At 50.1% G+C, this 26607-nt stretch overlaps 1 protein-coding gene and 1 long non-coding RNA gene across 15 annotated transcripts in view; one reads left to right on the top strand and one right to left on the bottom strand.

Annotated features, from left to right (window-relative positions):
* ATP2B2 (ATPase plasma membrane Ca2+ transporting 2) overlaps positions 1-26607 on the bottom strand; it is a 388866-nt gene that overhangs the window by 182656 nt on the left and 179603 nt on the right. For 12 of the 13 annotated variants that reach the window (XM_040491982.1, XM_040491969.1, XM_040491975.1 and 9 more), the window contains one exon: positions 23881-23973. The gene's annotated coding sequence lies outside the window, so the exon portion shown is untranslated. Of the gene's footprint in view, positions 1-10162; positions 10256-23880; positions 23974-26607 lie in introns of all 13 variants that reach the window. The other variant, XM_040491970.1, reaches the window with a different exon arrangement.
* LOC121041267 (uncharacterized) lies at positions 4712-16395 on the top strand. Of its 2 annotated transcripts, none has more exons than XR_005795643.1 (3): positions 4712-5017; positions 15276-15484; positions 16066-16395. It is a non-coding gene; the product is annotated as an uncharacterized LOC121041267 (long non-coding RNA). The 2 variants fall into 2 exon arrangements; XR_005795644.1 differs by having other exon boundaries at positions 15273-15484.

Genomic DNA, 26607 nt, shown 5'->3' with positions numbered 1-26607 from the left:
TGAGATCTGGGGAGTGGAGGTGACAAGCCCAGGATCACATAGCTGGAGCCAGAATTAGAACACAGATCTTTCCCGGAAGGCTCACAGAGGAGAAGTGAGGTTATGGGCTCATGACCTTATGAGGTTTCTAAGGAGCAGGGCTCTGAGGGGGACTGAAGCCCTTATCCTGTCACTGAAGCCCCCTCCCTCTGGGAGAGCCTCTGGTCCTCCACCGCACTCCAACGTGGCACAGGAGAGATTAGCAGCCAGAGCCCCATGGACTAGCTCAAATCCTGCTCCACTCTGATGGGCTGTGTGATTTGGGGCAAGTCTCTTGATCTCTCTGGCCTCAGGCTTCTCACCTGTAAACTAGGCAGTGTCATCAGTTTCCTGCTTCTCTGTATGCTCATTTGTTGAGCAAATATCCACTGATGTCTACTACTTTCCAGGTTCTGTGCTCGGTGCTGAGGATACAGCAGGAAAGCCATGGTGTCTACTCTCAAGAGGATTTAGAGACAGATGCGAAATGAATCCACAAACCGATGTAAATTGACAAAAGGGTACAAGATGAAGGGGCAGAGGCCATGAGCACATTCAGCAGGAAGACCTGGTCACCCCTGGTGGGAGTAGAGGGGGGAGCTGCAGAAGGTTTCCCCAAGGGGGGAGTCACTGAGCTGAGGTCTGGAGTCTGAGCAGGAGTTCTCTAGGCAAAAGGAGAGGTGGTGTTCCTGGCAAAGGGAATGGCATGTGCAAAGGCCCTGAGGCTAGATAGAGCTTGGCAATTTTCAAGGAACTTGAAAGGGGGCCTGAATGCCTAGAGGGGAAGAGTGTGAGCAAGGGGCAGGAGAGGAGTGGGGGACTTGTAGATCACCCTCCAGATTTCTGTCCTTATCCCTGGAGTAGGAGGAACCTTAGAAGGATTTTAAGGATTAAACAAAACGAGGAACATGAAGCCCTTGGCAAGGCACCTGCCACATGATAGAATTCCGTATTGTTAGACAGCTGCACCACAGTACATTGCACCTTCCACAGGTAACACATTCATTCAACAAACCATGATGGGGCAGACTCTGAGGCAAGGATACATCCGCAAGACAGAAAGGGGTCCTGTTGGCACAGAGTCATGGCTGTGAGTTTAAGAACATTCAATAGACATTTAGGACTCTCAAGTGCGCTGGGGAATGAGGGGAGCCACCTGACAGAAGGGGAAATGGAGGCTAGGAGAGGTGAAGGGATCCCTGCCCCTGACTGTCGGGGTGACTGACGTGAGAGCTGTGGATTCAGGACTCTCAATCCAGTGCTCCCTCCAGGATGCTAGATTGCCATAAGGGCAGCTCCACTTGAGAGCCGCTGGGCAGAAGAGATGCTATTCGTACATGTTACAAATAGTAGTACTGAGAGGTAGCATTGCCTGGACAATTGCTACGTGCCAGGTACTGTTTGTTCTAACAACTTTTCATGTTGTGGCTCATTTAATTACTACTTATTATCAGCCCCATTTTACAGATGATGAAACGGAGGCAGAGGGGCCATGTAACTAGAATGAAGCGGTCCAGCCGGCAAGGGTGTTGGGACCTGAACACAGACCTTATTCCCTACCCTGCTGTAAGTATGGGGAATGCTTGGGCCCGGCCAGGGTGTCCAGCAAGCGGCCGAAGGGAGCAGGGTAGAAGTGGGATGTGGTGCTGGGCCTGAGGAGGGAGAATAGGCAGATGAGCTTGTCTGCCCTTGGAACACAGGCAACGCTGATGCAGCCTCAGCAGCCTTCAAAGGTATCCTGTGGGGGTGTCCCACTTTCTCCCCAGAGGAAATCCCCTTTGGGATCTGCCTACAAAGCTGGTGTATGTGGACTCATGGTCCACTGGTGCCGGGAGGTGCTACCATGCCCCCCCCCCCCGCCCCCATCATCCCTATCCTTCCATTTTATAGAAAGGGATCCTGAGTCCCAGACAGGGGCAGCCACCTGTCTTGGGCACAATGAAGCAAAGCCAGGGCTGGGAGGTGAGTGGTGGCTCCAAAGAAGCCCTTTAACCCTATAAGAAATGCCCCCCCCATCACCTTGTGGGACCACCTTGCTCAGAATCTATCTTTATAAAATATGGCTCCAAAGAACACCTGCACAGTGGCCATGGTCAGCTTCCAAGGAGACCCTGCATCAGTGGGGATTTCTAGGCCTGGGTGGCCCACTCCACAGGCCCTCTGTGGACAGGACTGTCCTTAAGGCTGGCCAGCTCTCTCACTGCAAGGCCATGGACATGTTGCCCCTGGAGGTGAGGCTAATTGCCATGGGCCAGAGAGGTGTCCTGCTCTCTTGGGCCCTCCTTCCTGTACCCCAGCCTCCCTGCTCTCACACCCACAGGCCAATTTGCAACAATGAGGTACAAGAAGGAAATGGAAGGGTCTTGACAAACTGTAAGGAATTGTCAGATACAAGGTGCTATTTCTTTCTGGGGTACACTGCATAGTACAGCAGAGTGCTTAGGGGTCACAGAGATATGGGATGGAACCCCAGCTCTGCCACTTACTATTGCATGGCCTTGAGCTTGTCACTTGGTCAGTTAGAACCTCTGTGTCTAGGGGTGCCTGGGTGGCTTGGTTGGTTGAGCATCCAACTTCGGCTCAGGTCATGATCTCATAGTTTGTGAGGTCGAGCCCCACACTGGGCTCTGTGCTGATAGCTCAGAGCCTGGAGCCTGCTTCGGATTCCATGTCTCCCTCTCCCTCTGCCCCTCCCCTGCTCATTCTCGCTCTCCCTGCCCCCCCCCTCAAAAATAAATACAAAAAATTTTTTTAAAAACCTCAGTTTCTATATCTGTGAAGTGGGAATAATAATATAATTGATCCAGTCTTCCAATAAAATGAGAGAGAATATGAAGATATCATTGGTTCATTCCTTCAGCATTAATTTAACACCTACTACATGCCTGGTGGTATGGGGACTGGTTCTTGGAGCAGGGTTTGTAGGAGGACACTCAGTTGCAAAGGAGAGAAGGAAGGAGCAAGGGTTTGGAGATCCCTGTGGGGTGCCAGGGGTGTGAGGGGAAGGTGGTGCTCCGGCTCTGTGCTGTTCCCCTGTGGGTGTTGTCTCAAACCTTTCGGGACTTCTCCCAAGGGTGGGTGACCATTTCCTCTGGGACCTGGTCAGGCCTCTCAGCTCCAGCCCCACAGAGGAACCCACCTATGAACCTCTGTCTGAAAATCCAGCCCCAACTTAGGTTCCAGAACCTCTCTGGCTGGAGGCTGGGTGGTACAGGGCTGGGGTGTGGGTGCGGAAGTCACACACACCTGGGTCCATATTTGGGCGCTGCTACTCACTGGCTGTGTTACCTTGGGCGAGTCGCTTCACCTCTCTGAGCCTCTACTTCTTCATCAGCAAGCTAGAGATAACGTCTACCTCAGAGGACTGTACTGGGTATTGAAATACTACATGTAAAATACTTGGCCTGTCGTGTATTACATGAACAACTAATAGCAGCTTAAAATGACTCACATGCCCCTCCTCTGTTCCCTTAAGTAAGCAGGACATAGGCGTCCTAGCCTAGGTGGCTTGGCGTGTGGCAGTCTTGACCGACGGTGTTCTGGAGTTGCGCTGGCTCCTGAGAGCTGATAGCATGTGTAAGTGATGTCACGGGGGTAGCTGTAATCTGCCAGGGTGGGAGCATTTACGCCATGGAAATTGGCAAACACTACAAAGCAGGGCGCCCACCTCCCTGAGAGCTGGTCATTAAATGTTCACCAGCACACCACTGAGCCCTGGGCAGGAGCTCAACACCGCTGCCTGGAGTCCATTGCCTTGCAGTTCTGGGGACCCCTTTCTGCTCTGGTGTCCTTCGCCCCTCCAGCTGCCCTTGCCCATCCCAGCACAGGCAACCTGCTCTTGGGACTTCTCTCCTACCCCCCTGCCATGGGCTTGCCAAGGATGGCCACCCAGCCCAAAGGGATTTCAGTGTCAGACGAGGCGAGCCTGGCCAATTACCTTCACTCTTCCTCTCCCCTTGGCCGCTCTCAGGGCTGAGCCCTTCCTAACCCACCTCCTCTCTTTTGTTTTAAAGTTTATTTGAGAGAGAGACAGAGAGACAGAGACAGAGACAGAGACAGAGAGAGACAGAGAGAGAATCCCAAGCAGGCTCTGCATTGTCAGTGCAGAGCCTGATGTGGCGCTTGAACTCACAAACCACGAGATCATGACCTGAGCTAAAGTTGGACGGACACTCGACTGACTGGGCCACCCAGACGCCCCCCAACCTACCTCCTCTTAACCTCCATCACCCCAGCCACCACTTCCTCACTAAAACTCCCATCACGAGGGGTCCACGATGCCCAGTGCCTATTTCTGTGATCTGTCCACATCTACCCCTCTTCTTCCTCCAGTCCCATAAGGCTGCTAGCAGCCAGCAGACTGCTGAATCTGGGGACAGGTGACCCGAGGTGGTCCTGCTCCTTTTTCCCCGAAGCCTTGGGCAAGCTGCTTCTCTCCCAGAGACTCTACAACAGGGACAGTGATAGATGTCAGGGCCCCACCATCAGTCAGGCGCTGAGCCACTGGCTTCACTGGCCAGTCTCATTCCTTATTTTCTCATCTGAAGAATGGGGACAATAAAAATGTCTCCCCCAGGGAACTGCGTGGTGATCCCAAGCAATAGCTTTTGTGAAATGGGCTCACTGACTGTGAAGTGCCATGCTAACGCTGTTATTCTACTTTGAAGGGCAATGCTTGTTTAGATCTCCAGGTTTTAGATATGTGTGTGTGCATGTGCATGTGCGTGTGTTGAATGCCACAGCCGTGTTATTTATAGTCAGCTCTCATACAGGTTTTTATCATTCCTTGCCTGCGTGGCTAAAAATAACAAATGACAAAGGTCATGTCTGCTCCTACCTATTGGAGGAATCTACAAAGAATGAAGCTTTTGATTCACTGACTTGGGGAAGTGAGAACTCTCCTGCCGGCCACAGCCCCTGGAATTCTTCACCAGGTCTCGCTGGCCCATGCCAAGGACATGGGGGAAGCTCAGGGAGGTCTGCCTGTCTCTCTGGGAGGGTGAGTCCTGGACTGTCACCTCTTCCACCAGCCTGGGGAGGACATGGGGGAACAAATGTAGATTAAAGGGCGGAAGTCCCAGGCCCTGGTTCCAGGGGTGTGACATGGGCCTCAGTTTCCCTGTATTCAAAATGAGAGGGGTGGAGAAGGTAGGTGCTGAGAACGTTCTCCTGATCCTAAATGCAGAGGCGCTCTAGTCTGATCTCCCTGCCCTCCCTCCACTCTGCACCACCGTGGACTCACTGAATATCTACCGGCCCCTGTTAATGATAATAGCATTGAGGATTCCTGTGATCAGAGCCAGTATTTGTGGGGTGCTGATGACGTGCCAGGCACATGCCTTTAGGTGGAGTAAACTCACTGACTCTACACACCCACCTGGGGCAAGGAAACTTGGCATCCCCATCTGACAGAGGAGGGAGGGGACAGAGCCCCAAAGGTGAGGTTGCATGAGTGCCAGCTGACACCAGGCAGTGATGGCTCCAGAAAGTGACCGGGTGTCTGCCGTCTGGGCATGTGCTTGGCACCAGGTACTGAGCTGGGAACAGCAGGCAGGAAGACTGACACACCCAGAGCTCACTTTCCCCATTACCGAGGGAGCCATGGTCCCAGCTATGATGACTCTCATGCAGTGTGGGGAGTCGCAGTGGAGGGACGAGGGCCTGGGGCAGCCTGGAGGAGGATGCCTCCGTATGGCCCCATGGAGGCACCAGTGAGGAGCTTACTTTACTTGGTCCTTGCCAGTGGAAAGGTGAAGGGGAAAAGCATTCCAGGCGGTGGGTACAGCAAGAGCGGGGCAGGGGTCAGGCGCAAGGGCAGGGATGCTGGAAAGGTGGGGCTGGGGAGTGGGGTGGGAGACACAGAAGGCAACTAGAACCCCACAGCAAGGAAATTAGCATTTTGCCCGTGGGCCAGAATCCCCCAGAAGTTAGTAATGGTGGTTGCCAATTCCATGAGTATATATTTAAAAAAAAAAAATCAACTCTCTTAAAAAAAAGTATACACCTACTTGGTATTATCTTAAGCATATACAGCCACGAGATCATGGATTTGCTTTGCCAGTTGTATTTTTCTCCTAGCATGTTAAAATAAGTGCACGGCTATTAAAATAGAAAGGACGCACTTGTTCACTCCCCAGAATGGTGGCCTGAGTGTGCCCTTTGGGAAACACAGCTTGGCCTCAGCTTGCGGGTGGTTGTAGGTGGCTGATCTGATCTGGGTTGCGGTAGGACTTCTCAGCGATTAGAAGGGGCAGGAGGACATTCCTGGGGGTGGGCCCCCACCCCTATGGCCACATCTTGGGGTGCCAGGATGCCCCTAGCTGAGCACTGCTCATCGCCTCCTTCTCGGCCTCAGCTCTCTGGCTTCCCCTGAGCCCGGGAGAGCTCAGTCCTGGATATACTCCTTTCCCAGCCAAGAGCTTCTGCGGCCCGCTCTGACCTCAATGACTAACACACATTCCTGGCCTAGTTAGAAAGCCCCTCGCCTCTCATATTTATAGCCACCTCCCGACTCTGCTTGAGCCTCTGAGGGAGGCTTGGGCCTTCTTAGCCACCCCCGCCCTGCCCTGAGTCTTGCTTGTCCTGACAGACATTGTCAGACTCTCTTCTTTGAGAGAGGAGTGGAGTAAGGGTTTCATTCTGAGTGACACTGGCCAAGTAGCTTCTCCTCCGCATACCTCATCCGTAAGATGAGAGGCATCAGACCACCAGGTTGGGCTGGCTGTGGTGAGGAGTCAGTGAGATGCTGGTTCTGAAATACCAGGAATGACGAATGCTTGTGGACTGCCCATTATAGACTGGGCCATATTCTAAGCTCTGGACACATACCAACCCATTTAATTCTCATAACAACCCTATGAGGGACAGACTATTATTATCATGCCCGTGTCGCAGGGGGAGAAACTAAGGCACAGAAAAGTTAGGTAACCTGTCTGAGGCTACACGGCTAGCTGGGATTCAGAGTGGACTTCAGACTTGGCTCAGAGAGTGGGTCCTCATCCATACAGTGGACTTGCCCCCCGTTTGTTCCCTGCCTTTGGGATCTCCTTACTTAGTTGAGCACATCACCCCCTGTCTGCAATAAAGTAAGTGGCTAGGGCAGCCACATAATGGCCTCAGGCATTTCCCCCTCCGAGGAAGTTGGTGAGGACAGGGCTCATGAGGGAACAAAGCAGGAAGGGGCTGAGAATCACAGCTGGGACTTCTGTCACGACACCTCTCTTTATACTGGGGGACTCTGAGTCCTTTTTTTCTGGGGAAAAAAGGAAGAGCAGGCTGGTATCTGGTGGCAAGTGAGAGGGCGGGCCATGGAAAGGGAGCCCTCGGTTGCCACGCCTCCAGCCCCACCCACTTCTGACTTCTTTGGCCCTTGCCTCTCAAAGGGGGAAAACATACAATAAATTTTATTCACCTACAGGTTTTAGGTTGAATGAGTCCCACGAGTGTTTATTGTAGCCAACAGGGATTCCAAGAGGGACAGGAGAGCTACTACTCTCAGGGGTTTACTCTGCATGGTGCAAAGGAGCAGTTGAGGAAATGTCCCATCTTGCTGCTCTTCCTAAAACAGTCCTAAGAGATAAAACCCTGTTCTCAAACTCAAAACTTCAAGTCGTGGTTTCAGGATCCTGGAGTGGAAGAAAGGTGTCGGGCTGCCTGTCCTTAGCCAGAAAATTGATGGCCGACCCTGATTTAATTAGCTTTTCCTTCCAATGATTTAGGGAAGCCTGTAATTAGCTCAGGGGCCCAGAGGGAGAGGCTGGGTGTGGGAGCCAGCACCGGAGCAGGCAATAAGGGGTGGGGGTGGGGTGAGGTGGGGGCTAGTTTGAAGCTCAGACTCCCAGTCCTGCCAGGTAATGGAGGATGGGAGAACCATCTGCTCCCCATGGCAGGTGGGTAGAGAGACATCCTAAATAAATGCAGAGTGGGAGAAGGGGGCTGGGCAAGGGCAAAAGCGCGAGCTTAGAGACTGTGCCTTGACATTTTGACTTGTATTGGACCAAACTACGTGACTTCTGCAGGCGACATATCACCACGGCTTCGGAGCCGGGCACTGAGGCTGAATTGCTGCAGATAAGCTCTCCAGGGCCCTTGCAGGCGCTGTGGAGCTCCTCCAATAGTGTCAGGCATTAAAGCAGCATTTTCCCAGCTAGTAGCAGGGCGAACCCCACTCTCAGTTCTGAGGAGGAGGCTCCCGAAACAGGGCCTGCACCTCACGTAGGTAAGGGGTCATTAGCCAGACATAGGCAAGCTCTGGCCCGAGCCCCTTGCCAGCTGGACTTCAAGGGCACACACATCCCAAATGGGCAGATTGCCTCTCTATGGACCCCCAGCCCCTACAGGCCCGAGCTTAGTGGGTTTCCTCCCAAGCTCTGCACCTGTCCCCAGATGTTTTCACAGGGAAGCAGAGCCAGTCCCACCTTTCGGGGATTCAGCCGCACCTCTGTGTTTCCAGAGAAACACCCATAAATAAGCAGTCCAGCAATGGTGCCGAATTTACAGGCCATCTTCAAGAATAAGACCTGGGACCTGGGACCAGGAAGCCTTTCATTCATAAACTTTCAACCTGAGAACTTTCACAGACACTAATAAACCCACAGCCAGAGGATGGTTTAGTGATTATGGATGGGTGTTTTAATCCTTGAGGACAGTTTGTTCTTGATCACTGAGCTGCCCGTGGATACTCTTTTTTGAGGTGTTTTGGGGACATCGTTAGCCCTACCATGGCCAGTCAATATGGGAGCAGTGTGGAAATCATGTAAAGTGACAGTGGGAAAAGAGGTAATACTGCATAGATGTTTATGTTGTCTGGGTGCTTGTGTTGTCTGGGATATAAAGACAAATTGTGAGTGCCTTAGGGAATTTGGTCTGTGTGTGAGCAGAGAAGTCGGAGGTAGCCATGGGCCACGCAGGTAAGGAGCAAGCGCACTTCCTGACACCACCTTCAGAATGCCTACTATGTGTCAGGGACCATGCTACGTGCTTTCACACGCATCATCTCTAACTCCTAAAATAACTCTGCTAGGGAGGCAGTATTAACCCATTTATAGCAAACATTGGGAGGTTACCTGCCCAATGCCACCCAGCCAGAATGTGCAGAGTTTGGACTTGAATCTAAGTCTGTCAGATACCAGAGTCTGTGTTCTTTCACACTTTACAGAGGTGTGCTGGTGGGGTTGGAGATTAAAAGAAAAGGAGGACTAAATGGGTAGGCAGGGGGCAGAAAGGAAAGTAGATGTTAAATTCAGGTTTTTAAATGTATTCTGTGTACCTGCTATGAGCCAGGCCACCGAGATGAAAAGGACATAATGCCTGTCCTCTAGGGGCTCATGATCCCGTGTACGTGTACTGCTAAGCCCTATGTGACCAGTCTTCCTTTCCAGTGTACGTGTACTGCTAAGCCTTACTTGAAAAGTCTTCCCTTCCCCCGTTCAGCAGCTGACCCTTCTACCCTGGACCCCTTCTCCCCGAACGCTTGACTGGTTTCTATCCTATTCTCTACCCCCAGCAATGTCTGCAGCCCCAGCCTCGGACTTGGGAACTAGTCTCATTGGTTGTTTGTGGGATACCCATGCTTTGCTTCTCAGCTGCTTTGCTTACTCCCTTCATCATAACAATTCTCTATGTGAGGCTCAGAGAGGTTAACTAGCTGGCTCAGAGTCACACAGCTAGGAAGTGGAAGAGCCAGGATTTGATCACATATCTGTCTGCCTCCACAGCCTGAGGCTTTCTCTGTGATCCTGTCTCCCCTGTGACCATCATGCCCATTTACTTTCTATCTTCCAGGTCATTCCACTGGAAGTGACTTGCTTTGAGCAGAGCCTCTGCTGAAACCGGCTTTGCACTTGTTAGCTGGAGGGAGGAGATACATTTTGGAAAGCACCCAAGAAAAAAGACACTCGAAATAACTTTCCTTCATGGCTCCTACTGCCAAAATGCACTGAGCCCCAAATGGGAGCAGGCCTCTGCAAGACTCACATTGATGCTGTCCCTTTGGCTGGGGTTTACAGCTGACAGTGCACTTTCCAAGTATTACCTCATAGATCCCCACAGCAGCACTGAGATGGGTGTCCTGAACCTCCTTTTACAAATGAGGAAGCTGGAGGCTCAGGATGGTAATGGGACTCGCTCAAGGTTGCGTCCCTACCTGGGGGTGACCTTGGATAAGTCATGTTCCCTCCCAGAGCCTCAGGTTCTTCATCTGCAAAGATGATGATGGTGTTGGCTTCCCAGAGTTACTCTGAAGGTTAAGGAAGAGAAAATAGGTGGAAGAGTCAAGCACAGAACCGGACCCACAAGAACTCCTCCACAGCTACTAGATGCATTAACTCTCCACACAAAGCGAAGATCACAATCATGCAGACCGAGTAAAGAAAGGCCAAGAGTGAAAGGTTCTCAGGCTACTCCTGTACACACAGGCAGGCTGGCCGCTGCTGACAATGATAACAATGGCTGATTTTTATTGTTTAATCCTCTGCACATGCTGTCTCATTTCACCCTCATCACCAGCTGCAGGAAGTGAGTACAATATTTATCCCCATTTTACAGATGAGGAAATGGTGGTACAGTCTGGTTAAATACATGGGAGCCAAAGAGAACTTTTTCAGTAAGAAAGAAAAGATAACTCAAGTTCAGAGTGTGACAAGCCTGTAAATTAACTCTCTTCCCCAAAAATACTCCTCTAAAACTTCTCTCCAGAACATGACTCCCCTCTTTTTTTTCCTCAAGCCCTCTAGCTATCACGTAGTGACTTCTTTACAACAGAGCTCCTCCCTTAGTCACCACGGAGTGGCAAATGGTAAGATTCAGGAACCCCCGGGAATCCCAGGCCCTTACCTGCTAAGCCAGGGCCGAGAGTGAAGCTGGAGCTTTATACATTGTAAGTCTCTGCTATGGCTTTGGAAGTGGGGGTGGCTCTTGCTTCACACTCAGCTACACCCCTGATGCATGGTGCAAATGGTATTTAATTAACAAACATCAGATTTCAAATATGCTACTAAAAGAACCCTGGCCTGGAGAAAATTCCCCTTTTAGCTCTCTTCCCTCACCTGGTCCAAAGTCTGATTGATTACCTGGGGAACCCTGTGGCTTGCAGCCAGGAGAGGGAAACCAGCATGTTGCCTGTTGACTGCACTAAGTGGTCAGACACAACAGGTTCAAGCATTTCTCTCTGGGCCTCAGTTTCCTTTCCTCTAAAATACAGGAGAAAAGTAAAAGAAAGCAAACTGGCAGGACTGGACTGGGGTAGAGGCTGCAAACCAGCCACTTGGGAGAGCAGCCAGCTTAAAATAAATTTGTTTGTTTTTCTAAGAGCTTAAAATAAATTTGAACTAAGTGCCAATGTTTAAAAATTGGGAAACTGTGCATAAGAATCCAGATTTCTGGCTTCTCTTAAAATATTGCCCAAAAAAGTGCTGCCTATCCTGGGGTTGGCTGGAGGTAGGTGAGGCCACAGAGATGGGCAGCTGGTTACCACTTCAGCCCTCTCCCCATGTGACTTCATTAAGGCAGGTTCTCACCTGGATTCAGCAGGTGAGTTAACAATGCCTGAACCTCAATCTCTCCTGAAAGTTGGGGCCCTTCCAGGGAAGAGACTGGGCTTTTGGCATAAGACCTTTCTTCTATTTAATAAACACTCCTTATATGCCAGGGGTTATTTTAAACATGCCAGGTATAGTCCTAAGTGCTATACACACACCAATGAATTACTTCGTTCTCATAAAACCTCGTGGAGTAAGTATAATTACCACACCCATTTTACAGATGAGGACAGAGGCACAAAGATGTTAACTCACTTGCCTAAGGCTACATGGCCAGTAAGTGACAGACTTGGAGTTTGAACCCTGGCAGACTGGTTCCCAAATCTGTGCTCTACCTGCTGTATAATGCCACTCACCCACCTTTTCTGGGTTAGTGGCCACCTTTTCTGGGTTAGTGTATGGCTTCGTCTAAGTTTCCATGTCCCGGTATGAAAACTAAGTCATCACCCCCCTCCACTATTTCTCTTCCCTCCTCTCCTATATTTATTACTTCCCTCCCTCACGGGTACTGCTCTTATCCCCATTTTAAGTTGAAGAAATTGAGGCACAGAGAGGTTGACTTGTCCAAGGTCATGTGGCTGGAAGCAGCAGAACCAAGGTTCAACCCAGCCAATCTGACTGCAAAATCTGTGCTCCTGGCCCCCTTTATCTCCCTCCACACACCCCTAAGAACCCACCCTTGCCACTTACTTCTTCCCGCCATTTCTTCACTCACCTATCCATCCAACACTCAACTCAGATCCTGTGCTGGGTATGGGGGACACCTATATGGTGCATCGAGGTTGGCTGGGGTGGGCAGGTGACATCCTGCTCCCAGAACAGGAACTGCCCATGACCACTCCCTCTGGAGCTGAGGCCAGTGGGAGAACTGGTTTCCAACTGACAGCCCTGGAGAGCTTAAGAGGAAGCAGCAGAGGGAAGCCGGCTGGCCCCTGGCAGCTTCTTGTAGGGCAAGGCCTCAGCAAGGCACTCAGAGATTCACAGACCCTATTCTGCAGCTGGAGCACTGACTGATCTTTGGGTTCTGGCTCTGCCACTGACATGCTACGGGGGCCCTGCACAGGGAGCTTCCCCTTTCTGGGCCTCAGTTTCCCCACCTGTAAAATGGGGACATTATAGCACTGGATGTTGCAAACTGGCAGCTTAGAGGCCAGATCCAGCCTACAAACATATTTTGCTGGAGGATCTGCTGAGTGATTTTTTTTTTAAGTAAACTTTTTGTTTTAGAACACTTTTATATTTACAAATAAAAAATGGCTAAAATAAAAGAACACTTTTATTTTACAAATTTACAACTACCAGGTAGTTGTCCTAGTATTAAGAGCTTATACTAGTATGGTACATTTTCACAATTAATGAATAAATATTGGTATGTTAATATTAACTAAAGTACATAATTGATTCAAATTTCCTTAGTTTTTATCTATAACCCCCCCTTTTCCCCCCTCCAGGATCCCACATTATATTTGGCCATCATGTCTCCTTAGGTTCCTCTTAGCTGTGATAGTTTTGCAGAATTAAAAAAAAATAAATAATAATTAAATTAGAATGCCTCAGAAGGCATGTCTTGGCATACTAGAATTATTCCATGTTTTGATTTGGGTAATGGTAACACATGTATAAATATATATGTAAAAATCACCAAGTGATACATTTAAGATTAGCATACTTTACCACTTCAATGTATGTATGTCATGCCTCCAAAAAAAACAAAACAAAAACAAAAACAAAAAAGAAACAAAGAAAGAAAGAAAGAAAACCTGAGTGACCCTCTCCAACTTGCCAGTCTCCAGCACTTCCCTATTACACTCTTCTCAGAAGTGCTCATTCCTTTGTATCATCTCCTTGGCATCTGTAATCACCACAAGGTATATATAAATAAGCCTCTGCTAGTTTACTCATCTGTAAAATGGGTATAATGATATTTTCTACCAGATAAGGCTGTAGTGAAGATTAGAGAGGTAATGTACAGAAAATTCTTAGCACAGTGCCTGGTGCATAGTAAGTATTCAAGAATAGGAACAATTATTATTATTGCTTGGGTAGTATTTACATTATTAAAATGGGTACATAACTAATCTTTCCCCTTAAAGCAAACCCCATCCTTTCCTTCCTCTGTGTCCATGCCTCCTCTTATGTCTCTGTTCCTCCCTGCCAGGGAAGGACCAAACTCTGATGGGCAGAAGGTGAAAGAGACAGGGACAAGTGTCCCACCAGAGGTGGTCCATCTGCTAATGGAACTGAGATGACTGAGGATGATTCCCAAACCTGTCCCCAAGGTCCAAGGAAACTTTGCTGGAAGTTGGAGTCCCAATTCTTCCCTTTCTTATGGAGCACCTTGGGGTATAAGAAGTTCTGCAGTTTTCAGACATCTGCCCCCCAAAGCTGCATCCTGTCCCCCTCAAGCATCCCCCTGGCCAAAGATTCTGGGGACAGTGGGGAAGCTGGCGGGCTTTTGGAGGGATGCTGTGGAAATCATGGGGAGAAGGTAACCTGCTGCCTGGCTCTCTGCTGACCTAGCCTCTCAGGGGGTGCCAGCTTTTGCTGCGGGGCACCCCCAGATCTGTGTCTGGAAGCAATGAGGTCAGGGAAGGCAGGTTCTCAGATGCATTTGGATGACCTCTTGCAAACTAAGCTCTTGGTAAGATGTGCTGAGAGGTGACTAAAGAGGGTTGGCCCTCTGAGATGGCCACCTCTGAGATGGTGAGGTGCGCAGAAATCAGGGGCTGGAGGTTGGGAGGCCAGGGCTGGGTCTTGTCTTGCTCTCTGACTTTCTGTATGACTGCTGGTAAGTCCCCTTCCCTCTCTGAGCCTCCTTTTCCAATAATAATAATAATAACAACAATAATAATAACAATAGTAATAATTGTGTCCCTGATGAGTCCCAGGCCACAGACACAATAGTTATTATTATTATTATTATTATTATTATTATTATTATAGTAACAACAATAGTGATAATGGTGGCAGTGATGGTGGTGATAATGGCTCCCAATTTAAGTATGAGGTAGAGAATAAGCCCTTTATGTGTGCAGCATAATTTCATGCTTGTAAGTATCCCATGAAGTCGGTCCTGTAATTGTCTCCATGTCACATATGAAAAAAATGGGGCTCAGAAGGTCAAGGACCTAAGGCTTCCCAGCTACAAAGTCTGCAGACACAGGATTCAAACCCTGGGTCTAGGTCATCTCCTTTGTGGCTACACCTATGAGATGAGCAAGCAGCCTAACGGGTCTCCTGACTTTCCTTCCAGCACTGACCCTGCAGCTCTGAAGGCTGGTCCTGGGTCTGGGGAGCAGCAGGGGGCAGGGACGATGCTCTGAGCTCCAGAGCACTTACCTATGCTAAGGTCTCTATGGTCTCATCTGACCTTAGCAACGGCCTTACGGAATAGGGACCGTTGGCACCACCTCCATTTACAGGGTGGGAAACTGAGGCACAGAGAGGCAGAGGTAAGCGTGCAGTCACACAGGTGTCAGGGTTTGAACCTGGGCCATGTGGCCCAGGAGCTCATGCTCTTCTATGCTTTAGCAGCCCTCCGGAGGAGGGGGGCCTGCAGAGCTGAGTGAGGCCAGAGACCGTCCCCCGCGGGGGGCTCCTTGTCAGTCTGCACAGGGCTTGTCCAGACCAGGCCTCACCCTCCAGCCTGCCTCCTAGCCCAGGGCTCAAAGGTTTACAAGTACTCCCTCTTACATGACAAAGCTGTTTCCATCTCAGCAGCTCCCCCTGCACTGGAGACCCAGGCCCCTGAGCAGTGCCCCGTGAACCCATTCTCCCATACCTGAGCTGGAGATGGTGGCAAATCCCCCGGTGTCCCCGATGAGTCCCAGGGCACAGACACAACCCCCCACTCCGACCTCTCGGCTTCAGCACGGACAACCACCGCAGAGTGGCTACACCCTGCGAGGTGGCCACCGGATCCAGTCCAGGTGCCAGTGGGGCTGCCTAGCTTTCTGGCCTTGGGAGCAGTGAGCGGGGAGGGGGCGTGGGGAGGGGCAGGGAAGCATGGCTGGCCTCCACAGTGCTGTGTGCTTGGCAAAATAGTAGCCTCTGCCAAAGGCAGCATGGATGGTGGGTGTTTCTGTGCCCCCGGCTTCCTTCTGGGCCACGTTCACTTGAGGCTTCTGATCCTATCAGTGGCACTCTGGCTGCTCCAGTCCTGGTTACCTGGAAGTCCTTTTGTTCTGAGGACTCTCTGTACGACTGGCTGGTAGAGAGTGGCCCTGGGACCATGAGGAAAGGGCAGCCACCATGTGTCCACCTGGCCGGACCCAAGAACGGAGGCTTCCAATGAAATGGGCCATGTGAGTGTGAACGCTGGGGACAGGCCAGGCAGGGAGAGGTGGGGAGGGCCTGGGCCAAACACCCCGGATCTCGCCTCCTCCAGGAAGCCTCTCTGGACTAAAGGGAAGAGAGATGACAGAGTCCCCCACCCACCTTGTCTCTCGGCCCCACGACACCCCTTGCTTGTTCCCTTAGAACATGCCTATCCTTTTCTCTCTGTTTACAGAGCACAGGAAGAAACCGTGCATTGTTTCCCGTCTGGCAGAGCAACGTGACTGGAGAGAGAGCACTTCCCACAGAGTGGTTTCCCGGCTTTTACAACCTTCCCCTTTGTGTGTTGATGTTCTGTTTTATTTTAAACTTTTCAGGTGTGAGGAACTCACCCCTATTTTGTTTTTTTCACTTTTAAGTGAATGGATAGTGTGCTAATCACAACAGTTCCTGTTTGACAAATACTAGAACATCTATGCTGCAAACATATTATTTAGTCAAGGTAGCATCTTCCTTTCCTTTCCAGATTTTTATTTCTTAAAATACAGTTTAAATCACACAGGTACCGATGAATGCTTGTCTGCTGGACTACGCCAGTGCAGGGACCACAGGGATGGCGGCTCTTATGGAGTGATCCCTGGGTGGGGATGTGAGGCTCTTCCAAGCGTGTTTATCTCTGCTGCCCCTTCACTAAGTAGCCCCAGACCGCTGCAAGTTTTAAGCTTGAGGGTCTTATTTTTCTGAGTGGCTTGTCTCTGCTCTTGGCTTCAATGCTGTGAGCTCTCCATGATGGCAGTGCGTTTGCTTCCAGTCTCAAACTCCCTCCCCTGCGACCTCATAATTTACCCCACCCAGCGGCTTCCTTGCACTTCCTTTACTCAACAAGTTCTGAGCACCTACTATGTGTGTGTGTGTGTGGGGGGGGGGTGCTAGGGATACAGAGAGAAGCAGGACTTCCGCTCTGTGCTCAGGAAGGGAGAGGGTCACACAGACGTTGACATTGATCCATGTGCTCAGAGAGGGTTAGATCACCTCCTCTGGATCATAAGGCTAGAAGGAAATAGGGCATGAAAATCAGACCTATTTGAGTCTAAGACCCCAGCAAACTCCTTCCACCGCTCCACTCCTGCTGTGGGGCATTTAGGGTCTAGTGGGAGAGAGGTAACAAAACAACCAAATAAAACACATGTGATGGGTTCAACCACAGAGGCGTATCAGAAGAGTGGCAGGGACCAGGAAGATGGAGTGATTTGTTTTCGTGGGGGCGGAGTTACACTGCAGGTGGTTCTGGGGGAGGTGAAACTTGAGCAGGGTCTTCCGGGTGACTCTTGTCATTACAACTCTTTCTAAAGGAAGAGTAACAATGCCCTGAGTGAGGAGTGCTGGGGTTTTTAATGCGTAAAATGCCTGACCATGAAGTGCATGAACTGTGTGCCATCTCTGCTCTTTGCCACATAACAGGGAGTGAGGCCCCTGTCCCTGGAAGGAGCCAGGAAAAAATTTAAAAGTTACTAGTCAAGGAATCAGGGGAAAGCTTCTATCATTGGGTGAAGTTGCTGAAGAGTTCCTCAGTTCCTTCTAACAATAAGATCCAACGTATTTTATTTATTCTTGGCCCAGTGGAGGGAAGGCAGACCCCTTCTCACTTCTCCTACTGACTCAGGCAGGCCAAACCCGAGACCCGGGCCTGAGGGTGCTCAGTGACACCTGGGACCCCAGTAGCCTTTCATCCCATTGGATTCAGAAACAGTTTTGAGCAATTATCTCTCAGGCCCTTGTGTATTGGTTGCCTTAGAACTCTCAAGGCAGCCCCTGAGGCAAGGGATGCTGTGCCCAGTGTACTGATGGGGAAAACTGAGGCCCATCAATGAGTGGCCCCATCTGGTCTCTCCCGGTCTGAGCACAGGGCTTCTGCCAGCACAACTGCCAGTACCCACGGAAGAAAGACCAAGTGAAGGGAACAGCCCAGAGGAGGGCATGTAGAGGAGGCCCAGAGGCTTCTGCTCTTGCCATCGGAGGTTGGACACCTGGCCTATCCACATGATGCTAGGGGCCCAGGAAGAGGGGGCAAGTCCTGCCTTACGACCAGCTTGTAGAATGGGCATGTGGCCTGCAAGGGCACCTTCCATCCTCCCAACCACCCCTGCAATGTGGCTGCTGGTTTATTTCCAGGAGAGCCAACCGAGGACCAGAGAAGGGAGGCCACTTGCCCAGCAGAACCCGATTTGAACCCAGAGTTTGTGCCCTCTCCACCACACCACGTGCCCACTCTACCCCCTACAAATGTTTTTGTTTCATCCTCACTCGGGTGCAGTTCAAGACGCAGAACACCCCCCAGAGACACTGCAAACCCCAGCAGCATCATGGCAAGGCCTGGGGGCAGACCCTATCCTGCAACAGGAAGTACACGGGAAGACAGACTTGAGCGCAGCCCATCCCCAGCCTTCCTGACCACGGGTGCCCACAAGCCCGCCACTAGTGCTCTGGTGGTTTCCGTGAAGCACTTCTATTCAGCTTCTCTCTGGAAGGACAGTGTCTCTGGGACATTTACCTCCCCCCACTGCCTCCGGCCCCAGGCCCTGCCCTCTGCAGTCTGGGTGAGCCGATCCATTAATACAGTCATCTTGACAGGCATCGGCGGGGGCCAACTAGGAGACATGGCCTGTGCTAAGTATTGACGGCTGTCCCTGTGAAGACGCTTTTGCCTCCAGTGCATCGGAGAGGCCTTGGTTATCCGGACATGGGGCAGGGAGCATCTGATTTGGCAGCCTCAGCTCCAGGCTCTGCAACCCTGGGTGGGTCTCAGAGACTTCCAGATGTGTAGGGTAAGAACAGAATTTATGGCACCTGGTGAGGCACAAACTCAGACCTCTGGATGGCTGCACTAAGTCAGAGGCTCCTGACACCTCGCCACTGTCACCCGGAACCACTAGGCCTATGCAGGGCAGGAGGCAGTCGTACCAGGTCACACGGTGAGCTCCTGGCAGAGCAGGCCTGTGGGCATGGGGGGCTCTCTCTGCCCAGCCGGTCGCTGGGCTCCCTGGAGACTGCTCTCAAGAGCCATATGAGCTGTGGCCAGAACCCAACTGGTCCCACACCTTGTCTGCAGGGGAGGAAGCTGAGGCCCGAAGACAGAAGCCGGAGAATGCTGGCTGGTTGCCCAGCACCACAGGAGGTCCTTTCCAGACATCCCTCACTTGTGTGGTAGGAACTGCCCCCCCCCCCCCCGCCCCTTGCACATGAGGGAACTGAGACTGGAAACGTGGCAAGATTTGCCTAGAATCACAGAGCTTGGACTGGCGGCCTTGGGATTTACACCCAACACCGAGGCATGCTTGTGCCCAGTCGGGCCCACTCCAACCAGATCAGAGCACATCATCCCCAGTTGTCACTGTGGCATCAGAAATGTAGATTGTCGGCTCTCCATTCAAGCGATATTTGGGGTGGGAGAGCTGATTTTAAAGATGAGGATCTGTCAAGAAGGGGGTGGGGGGTCTACCACTGACCTCTGACCTCTTCAGGGACCCTGGGCGAGCTGGGGATGCCACGGGGTGGCGGGCTTGGGTGCCTCTGCATTGGGACTTCCTGTGTAACACAGACTCAGGAGCGGGTCTCATCCCAGAATGAAAGGTGAGTGACTGATTAGTTATCTGATTGCACGAAGAGCTAGTGGGGTTTCTTGGTGCTCTCAGAGCACTCAGGAAGGGCATTTTCCCTTCAAGGAGACAAAAGACAAGAAACAGTCTGGGAAAGAAGCCTTTTCCCTCCCCGCTGAAGATCATTGCTAGGAAAGGCCCTCTGGCCCCCGGCACGTACCTGTCCAATAATAGCAGCCAGTTGCATGCCTGCCTGTCCCGTGGCCCTCCCCTGTGACCACCTCGAAGGCTAGGACTCTGGCTTCCCGAGTTCCCTGAGTTCAGCACAGTCAGAGCTGACAGAAAGCTTGGGTTCAAGTCTGCTTGCTCTTCATGTTAGATGATGGCTGGCCCAGGAGACCCACGCTAAGGTTTGTTAAGGCCAAGAGTTAATGGGAAGCTCCTGCAAGCTGAGGAGTCAGTGATTTTGAGAAGGATGTTGCCCTTTTGGAAAACGATGTAAAATATTCTTTGAGTCTATTTAAGAAATGTCATGAATGCATTGACGGCCCTTCCAGAATCCACTTCAAACAATGATGATAGCGTTATGGGTTGAATTGGGCCTTTCCTCTCAGAGGTACTTTGGAGTTCTAACTCCCAGTAACTGTGAATGTGACCTTATTTGGAAACAGGATCTTTATGGAGGCAAGCAAGTTAAGATGAGGTCATTAGGGTGGGCTCTGATCCAACATGACTGGTGTCCTTATCAACAGGAGAAATCTGGAAGCACACAAAAGCATAGAAGATGATACGAAAGGTGGCGGGTGGGGGGGGGGTGGGGAGAATCAGGGTAATGCACCCACAAGCCAAGGAATGCCAAAGATTGCCACTAAACCACCAGGAGCTAGGAACAGATCCTCCTTCATGGGGCTTGGAAGGAATCAACCCAGCTGACACCTTGGTGTCAGACTTCCAGCTTCCAGAATGTGAGACAATAAGTATCTGTGTCTTCAAGCTACTCAGTTTGTGGTGCAAACTGGGGTTGTTAACGGCAGCCCTGGTAAACTACTACAGAGAGCAAACTTTCTGTTCCCAGGGCTTGTGCAGTTGAGAGTCTGACATGGTCCCAGAAGAAAGGGGCCTGGGGTCCTCACCATTTGAGGCACCTGTTCTCACTGGGGACCACCAGGAGAACAGAAACCTGCTGAGCACTGTTAATATCCCAAGCAGTGCTGGACATTTCAGATTTCCTCCCCCACTTAATCTTTCCAATATGGCTTCTTACTCCCATTTTAAATTATTATTTTTTAATGTTTATTTATTTTTGAGAGAGAGACACAGAGTGTGAGCGGGGGAGGGGCAGAGAGAGAGAGAGAGAGAGAGAGAGAGAGAGACAGACAGACAGACAGAATCTGAAGAAGCTCCCGGATCTGAGCTGTCAGAACAGAGCCCAATGCAGGGCTCAAACTCACAAACCATGAGATCATGACCTGAGTTGAAGTCGGATGCTTAACTGACTGAGCCACCCAGGCGCCCCTTCTTGCTCCCATTTTAAAGAATATAAAACTGAGTTGGGAGAGTATGTCAACAACTTGCCCAAGATTGCATAGCTGGGACCTGAAACTAGTGGAGGTGGGCCAGGCAGCCAGGAGCCATGTCACCTCCCCAGACAGAACCCGTGTGGAAAGAGCTTCCCAGAGTTCACAAGCTGCTTTTAGAGGTTTGGGTGCATTTTTTTTTTTTTTTTTTGATCTGTGGCCTATATTTCAGACCCTGGGGCAGTCTGGCCACGGGGAGGGCCCAGGTTTGTCTCCATTCTCTCCTTGAGGAAAACAGGATGGAAGGAAATGTCCCAACTCCCTACAAGGATAAGGTGTTGAAAAATCCTCAAGTACTCTCGAACCCTCATTTGCATAGGTTTTCACCTCTTATGGGGCACTTTCCCATGTGTTGTCCCCTCCCCCCTGCCCTCAGCACTGCCAGCAGATGGGAATTACTGTCCACATCTGAAGGAGGCATGAGTTGCTTTGTAAACTGGGGTTAGTGACAACAGCCTCATACATTGCTCTGACATGGAAATTCTGCCAGACCTCCCAGGTTCGAATCCCAGCTAGGGTAAGTGATACAACACTCTGTCCTTCAGTTTCTCATTTTGTAAAATGGGGATAGTGGTCGTGCCTACCTTATTATAAAAAGTGATTGCTATTACCGTTATTAATTCATTCCGCCAACATGGATTGAGGGCCTCATGTGTGGAGTCAGACTGACTAGGTTCAAATCCCTACCTTGCTACTTACTCACTGGATGACTATGGGCATTTTACTTAACCACTCTGTGCCTTAGTATCTTTTTCTGTAACATGGGGGATAATAAAAGTACATATGTCACAGGTTGATGGGTGAGGATAAGGGGCTGGTTCCCTCTAGGTGCTGAGTAAATCCTACATACTGTTGTCACTGATGTCAGAGTTATTGGGATTCCTGTTGGGTCAGGCCAAGCCTCCATAGCTGCCCTGGGAGAAACTCACAATCATCCTGGACTCCCCTCTGGAGGCTGGAAGGTCAGGTTCAGGACCAGGGCAGCCCCACCTCTGTCTTCCCTGGATTCTCCTTGACCATCCCCCATTCAGACCCAGCACCCCAGTCCCCCAAGCCCTCTCCCAGCTGCAGAGGAATGTTTCCCAAACATGCACCACATCACTAGAACCCTCCAATAGCTTTGTCACTACTCCATGCAGACCCCTCCAGCCTGCTGTCCTCCTCACTCTTCCCCAACCCTGGACCTCTGCATGGCTGGCTGCTTCCTCCATGGAAACCTCCAGTCAAATGTCCCCTCCTCAGGGGACTGCCGGCCAATGCCACCCTGCCACCCTCTTTGTTCCGTTCACAATGCTTGTTATGCTCTGATGCTATTTATTTGGTCACCTGTCCACTGGAGTGTCAGTACCATGAGGACAGGGGTCTTGTTTGTTTCACTCTTGAGGGCACCCTGGGGTGAATAAAAGCCTAACAGTGACTGCACACAAAGGGTGCTCAATAAACACTCAAGAATAAGCAAACAGGTGGTCAGGCTCTGGCTTTAGGCATCCTTTAGGAAATGATAATGCATCTTTTTCATTATGTAATAAAAGCAGCTAAACCCCACAGTGAAAACTCTGCTAGGCAATTGTCAACCATGGGCCTGGGAAGCCTTTCAAGTCATCTTGGGAAATGAAGAGGGGCGGGGCGGGGAATGTCACCTTCTCCTCCCATAAATGGCTCAGAGATGGCTCTCTTCAACCTCCTTCCCCACCCACGCTTGTCAAAAGCTGCTGGGTTTAAACACCCATGTTTCTGTTCCATATTATCGATCGTTTAATATTCAAGAGATGGCATAAATAAATATGTGAGCAATTATGTAACATGTTTGGAAACAATCTGGTTAGCCCCGGAGTGCTGGGGCGAGAAACAAAACTTCAGCAAAGCCAGAAGCCTGGGTGATCTGTGAGGCGGGGGACAGAGGTGCGTGGCCAGTCTGCCTGTCTGCTCCCTCCCCAGTTCTGTCCAGAGGTATTCCTCTCCCTCAGCCCAGGCAGAGTGTGGGGTAGTAGGCATTGAGCGCAGAATCTTGGAGGCACATCGTGGTTCCCCCTGCTCCTGTCTGGGAGGTTACTTCTCTCTGGGTCAGTCTTCCCATCTGTGAAAGGACTGACAACACCGCATGGGAAGGTCAGGTGAGACACTGACTCAGCTCTGGCTCAGAGGACAGTCTTTCTGAAGGTAAGTTGGGTCTGATGCCGAAAGATGAGCTGCATGAACTCTGGTTCCTGACATGGCGGGGGGGTGGGTGCAGGCCTGGGCTTTGAGGTTCACAGGTGTATTAATGTAAGGTGGACTGAGCAAGGCAATAACAGAGCCCCAAAGAATGGGCTTCAGGAATACAGAGAAAGACATGCTTCCCAGTGAGGAGCAGGAGAAATCTTACAGAACTGCCAGATGGGCTGGCCCCAGAAGGCTGAGTGGGATTGTGACACCAAAGAGAGGGCCGCCCCATTTAACGAACACACATTAGGCACCTAGCGTGTCTGTCCATTCTGCAAGTATTTATTGAGCACCTACTGGGTTCCAGCAACTCTGCTAAGCACCTTACATGGGTCATCTTTGCTTGGAATTCACAAGAGGGAGATGCTGCCATTGTCCCCCATTTTACATATAAGGGTGAGACTCAGCTCAGGATGACAAGTGATGCTGCCTTCCTTCTCCAACTTCTAGGCCATAATCCCTATTTAAATGCAAAAGGGATGTGGGGCAGTTTTCCCAAACCAAAACAATGGTGCATAAATAATTCATGTGTCTTCTCTGAGGTTGCAGAGGGAAGGGAGCTGCCATCAAACTCTGCTTTCTTGCTCAGCTGACCCTCCATTTAGCAGCCCCCCAACAGTGCCCTCTTCCACATCTATCCCACTCCCACCCCAGCCAAACCCATCTCCAACTTACCCCTCTGCGTCTTGGTTAAATGAAAGGCGCCAGGATTCGGGAAATGGGACCCATGTCTTGCTGGCTCTGGGGACTGGGTGATGAAGTTCAGCTCTGGAAAAGGGGAGATGGCATTGGTTAGGGGTGGGTGACCCGATGGGGAGCCAGTCAGGAAAGAATAGGAAGGGAACAGTGCAGTGAAGTGGGACCTAGGGGCCAGCACTGGGTGAGGGCCTGCGTCAGGGGTAGATGGAGACAGAGGAGAAGCAGGAGTGGCTCAGTTCCCTAAATACCTCCCAGGAGCTGACCTCGCCATATGGGGACCCACCCCCTGACTTCCCCGTCAAGACCTCCCAGGCCTCAGGCCCTCTTAGGGGAGCAAGTCCATTACCAGCAGGGTATCAGATGGGGTATTTCATCTGCTGGCTGGTGCGGCCTTCAAGGGCAGAAGGAGTGGGACAGAGTGGGCAGGGGTGTGCACAGAGGCCTTGGAGCAAGAGGCTTTATGTTTCTGAGTCTGCTTCTCCATCTGCAGGACAGAAATACTAATACCTATTATTCAGGAGTTTTGAGAGGAGTAACGGAAGTATAATATGTGTAAATGCCTTCGCTTGTAGATGTGTTTAATAAATAGCAGAAGAGAGCTAAATGTCTCTCCTGTATCAGGTTCCCTTTCTGTACCTATCTATCCATTTATTCATTTGTAACTTTCTATTTTGAGATAACTGTCCATTCAAAGCAAGCTTTAAAGAAATGTATAGGGAGGTCCAGTGCTCATTCCCCCAGCTGACCCCAGTGGTAGCATCTCACAGCACAGGGAGGTGCAGGGAACCTTCCTCTGGCTGACCCCAGTGCTAGCATCTTGTACCACGATGAGCTCTCATGCACCTTCCCCCAGCTGACCTGAGTCAACATCTCACGCTTAGTGCTCTGGCAAAACGAGGCACGTGACATTAGTACAGTCCCTGGAGCTAATTCAAATTTCACCAAGGTTACATGTACTTGTGTGTGTGTGTGTGTGTGTGTGTGTGTGTGTGTGTGTAGGTCTATGCAATAGTATCACTTTGTAGTTTTATGTAAGCCCCACCACAATCTAGATACACATCTGTTCTACCAGCATGGCTTCCTTGGGCCCCTCCTTTATAGTCACATCCGTTCCCTCCCTGCCTTCATCCCTAACTCCTGGAAATCATGATTCTGTTCTCATCTCTATAATATTGATCTTTCAATGATGTTCTATAAATGGAATCACACAATATGTGACCTTTGGAGATTGGCTTTCTTCACTCAGCCTAATTCTCTGGAGATTCCTCAGGTTGTTGTGCATATCAATAGTTCACTCTTTTTTATTGCTGAGTAGAATTCCATGATGTGGATGGACCACAGTTTATCCATTCATCTACTAAAGGAGATCTGGGTTATTACCAGTTTTTGGCTATAATGAGTAAAGCTACTATAAACATTTGTGTACAGGGTTTTTGTGTGAACATAAATTTTCATTTATTTGGGATAAATGCCCAAGAGTGCAATTGGGTTGTGGGGTAGTTGCATATTTAGTTGTGTGTGTATGTGTGTGTGTGTGTGTGTGTGTGCGCGCGCATGTGTGTTTAAAAGAAATGCCCAGGGGCGCCTGGGTGGCTCAGTCGGTTAAGCGTCAGACTTTGGCTCAGGTCATGACTTTGCGGTCTGTGAGTTCGAGCCCCACATCGGGCTCTGTGCTGACAGCTCAGAGCCTGGAGTCTGTTTCAGATTCTGTGTCTCCCTCTCTCTGACCCTCTCCCGTTCATGCTCTGTCTCTCTCTGTCTCAAAAATAAATAAAAACGTTAAAAAAAATTTAAAAGAAATGCCAAGGGAGCCTGGGTTGCTGAACTGATGAAGCATCAGACTCTTGGTTTTGGCTCAGGTCATAATTTCACTGTGAGACTGAGCCGAGCCCTGTGTCAGGCTTTGCACTGACAGTGTGCGCGTGGAATCTGCTTGGGATTCTCTCTTCCTCTCTGCCCAGCCTTCCCCCATCCAAAATAAATAAATAAACTTAAAAAATAAAAGAAACGTCCAAACTGTTTTTCAAGAATGGCTATGTACCAATTGATATTCTCACCCCCCCTATGAATGATCTAATTTTTCTGCATCCTGCTCAACATTTGGTATGATTTTTTATTTTTGCCATTCTGATAGGTGTAAAATATCTCATTGTGGTTTTAACTTGTATTTCTTTATTGGCTAATGATGTTGAACATATTTTCATGTGTGTATTTGCCATCTATCTGCACATCTTTGGAGAAATAACCCTTCGTGACTTTTGCCCATTTTTGGGGTTGGATTGTTACATATGTTTAACAGTGGAATTTTGAGAGTTTTAAAATTTATGTCAGCTACTAGTACTTTGTCAGATTCCATGGTTTGCAAATACATTCTCCCAGCTTGTAGCTTGTTTTTCTTCCTCTTGACAAAGTGTTTTGTAGTACTTTTAATTTTGGTAAAGATAACTTTATCTTTTTATCTATCTTATCTATCTATCATCTACCTATGTATTTAATTACGATTCAAGTTAGTTAACATATAGTGTAGTACTAGTTTCAGGAATAGAATTTAGTGTTTCATCACTTACATATAACAGCCAGTGCTCATCCCAACAAGTGCCCTCCTTAATGCCCATTGCACATTTAGCCCATCATCCCTCCCACCTCCCCTCCAGCAACCCTCAGTTTGTTCTCTATATTTAAGAGTCTCTTATGGTTTGCCTC

The sequence above is a fragment of the Herpailurus yagouaroundi genome, unplaced genomic scaffold (assembly GCF_014898765.1).
Source record: "Herpailurus yagouaroundi ecotype Mexico unplaced genomic scaffold, PumYag 183, whole genome shotgun sequence".
Taxonomy (NCBI): domain Eukaryota; kingdom Metazoa; phylum Chordata; class Mammalia; order Carnivora; family Felidae; genus Herpailurus; species Herpailurus yagouaroundi.
This window is presented reverse-complemented; position numbering and strand designations above follow the sequence as displayed.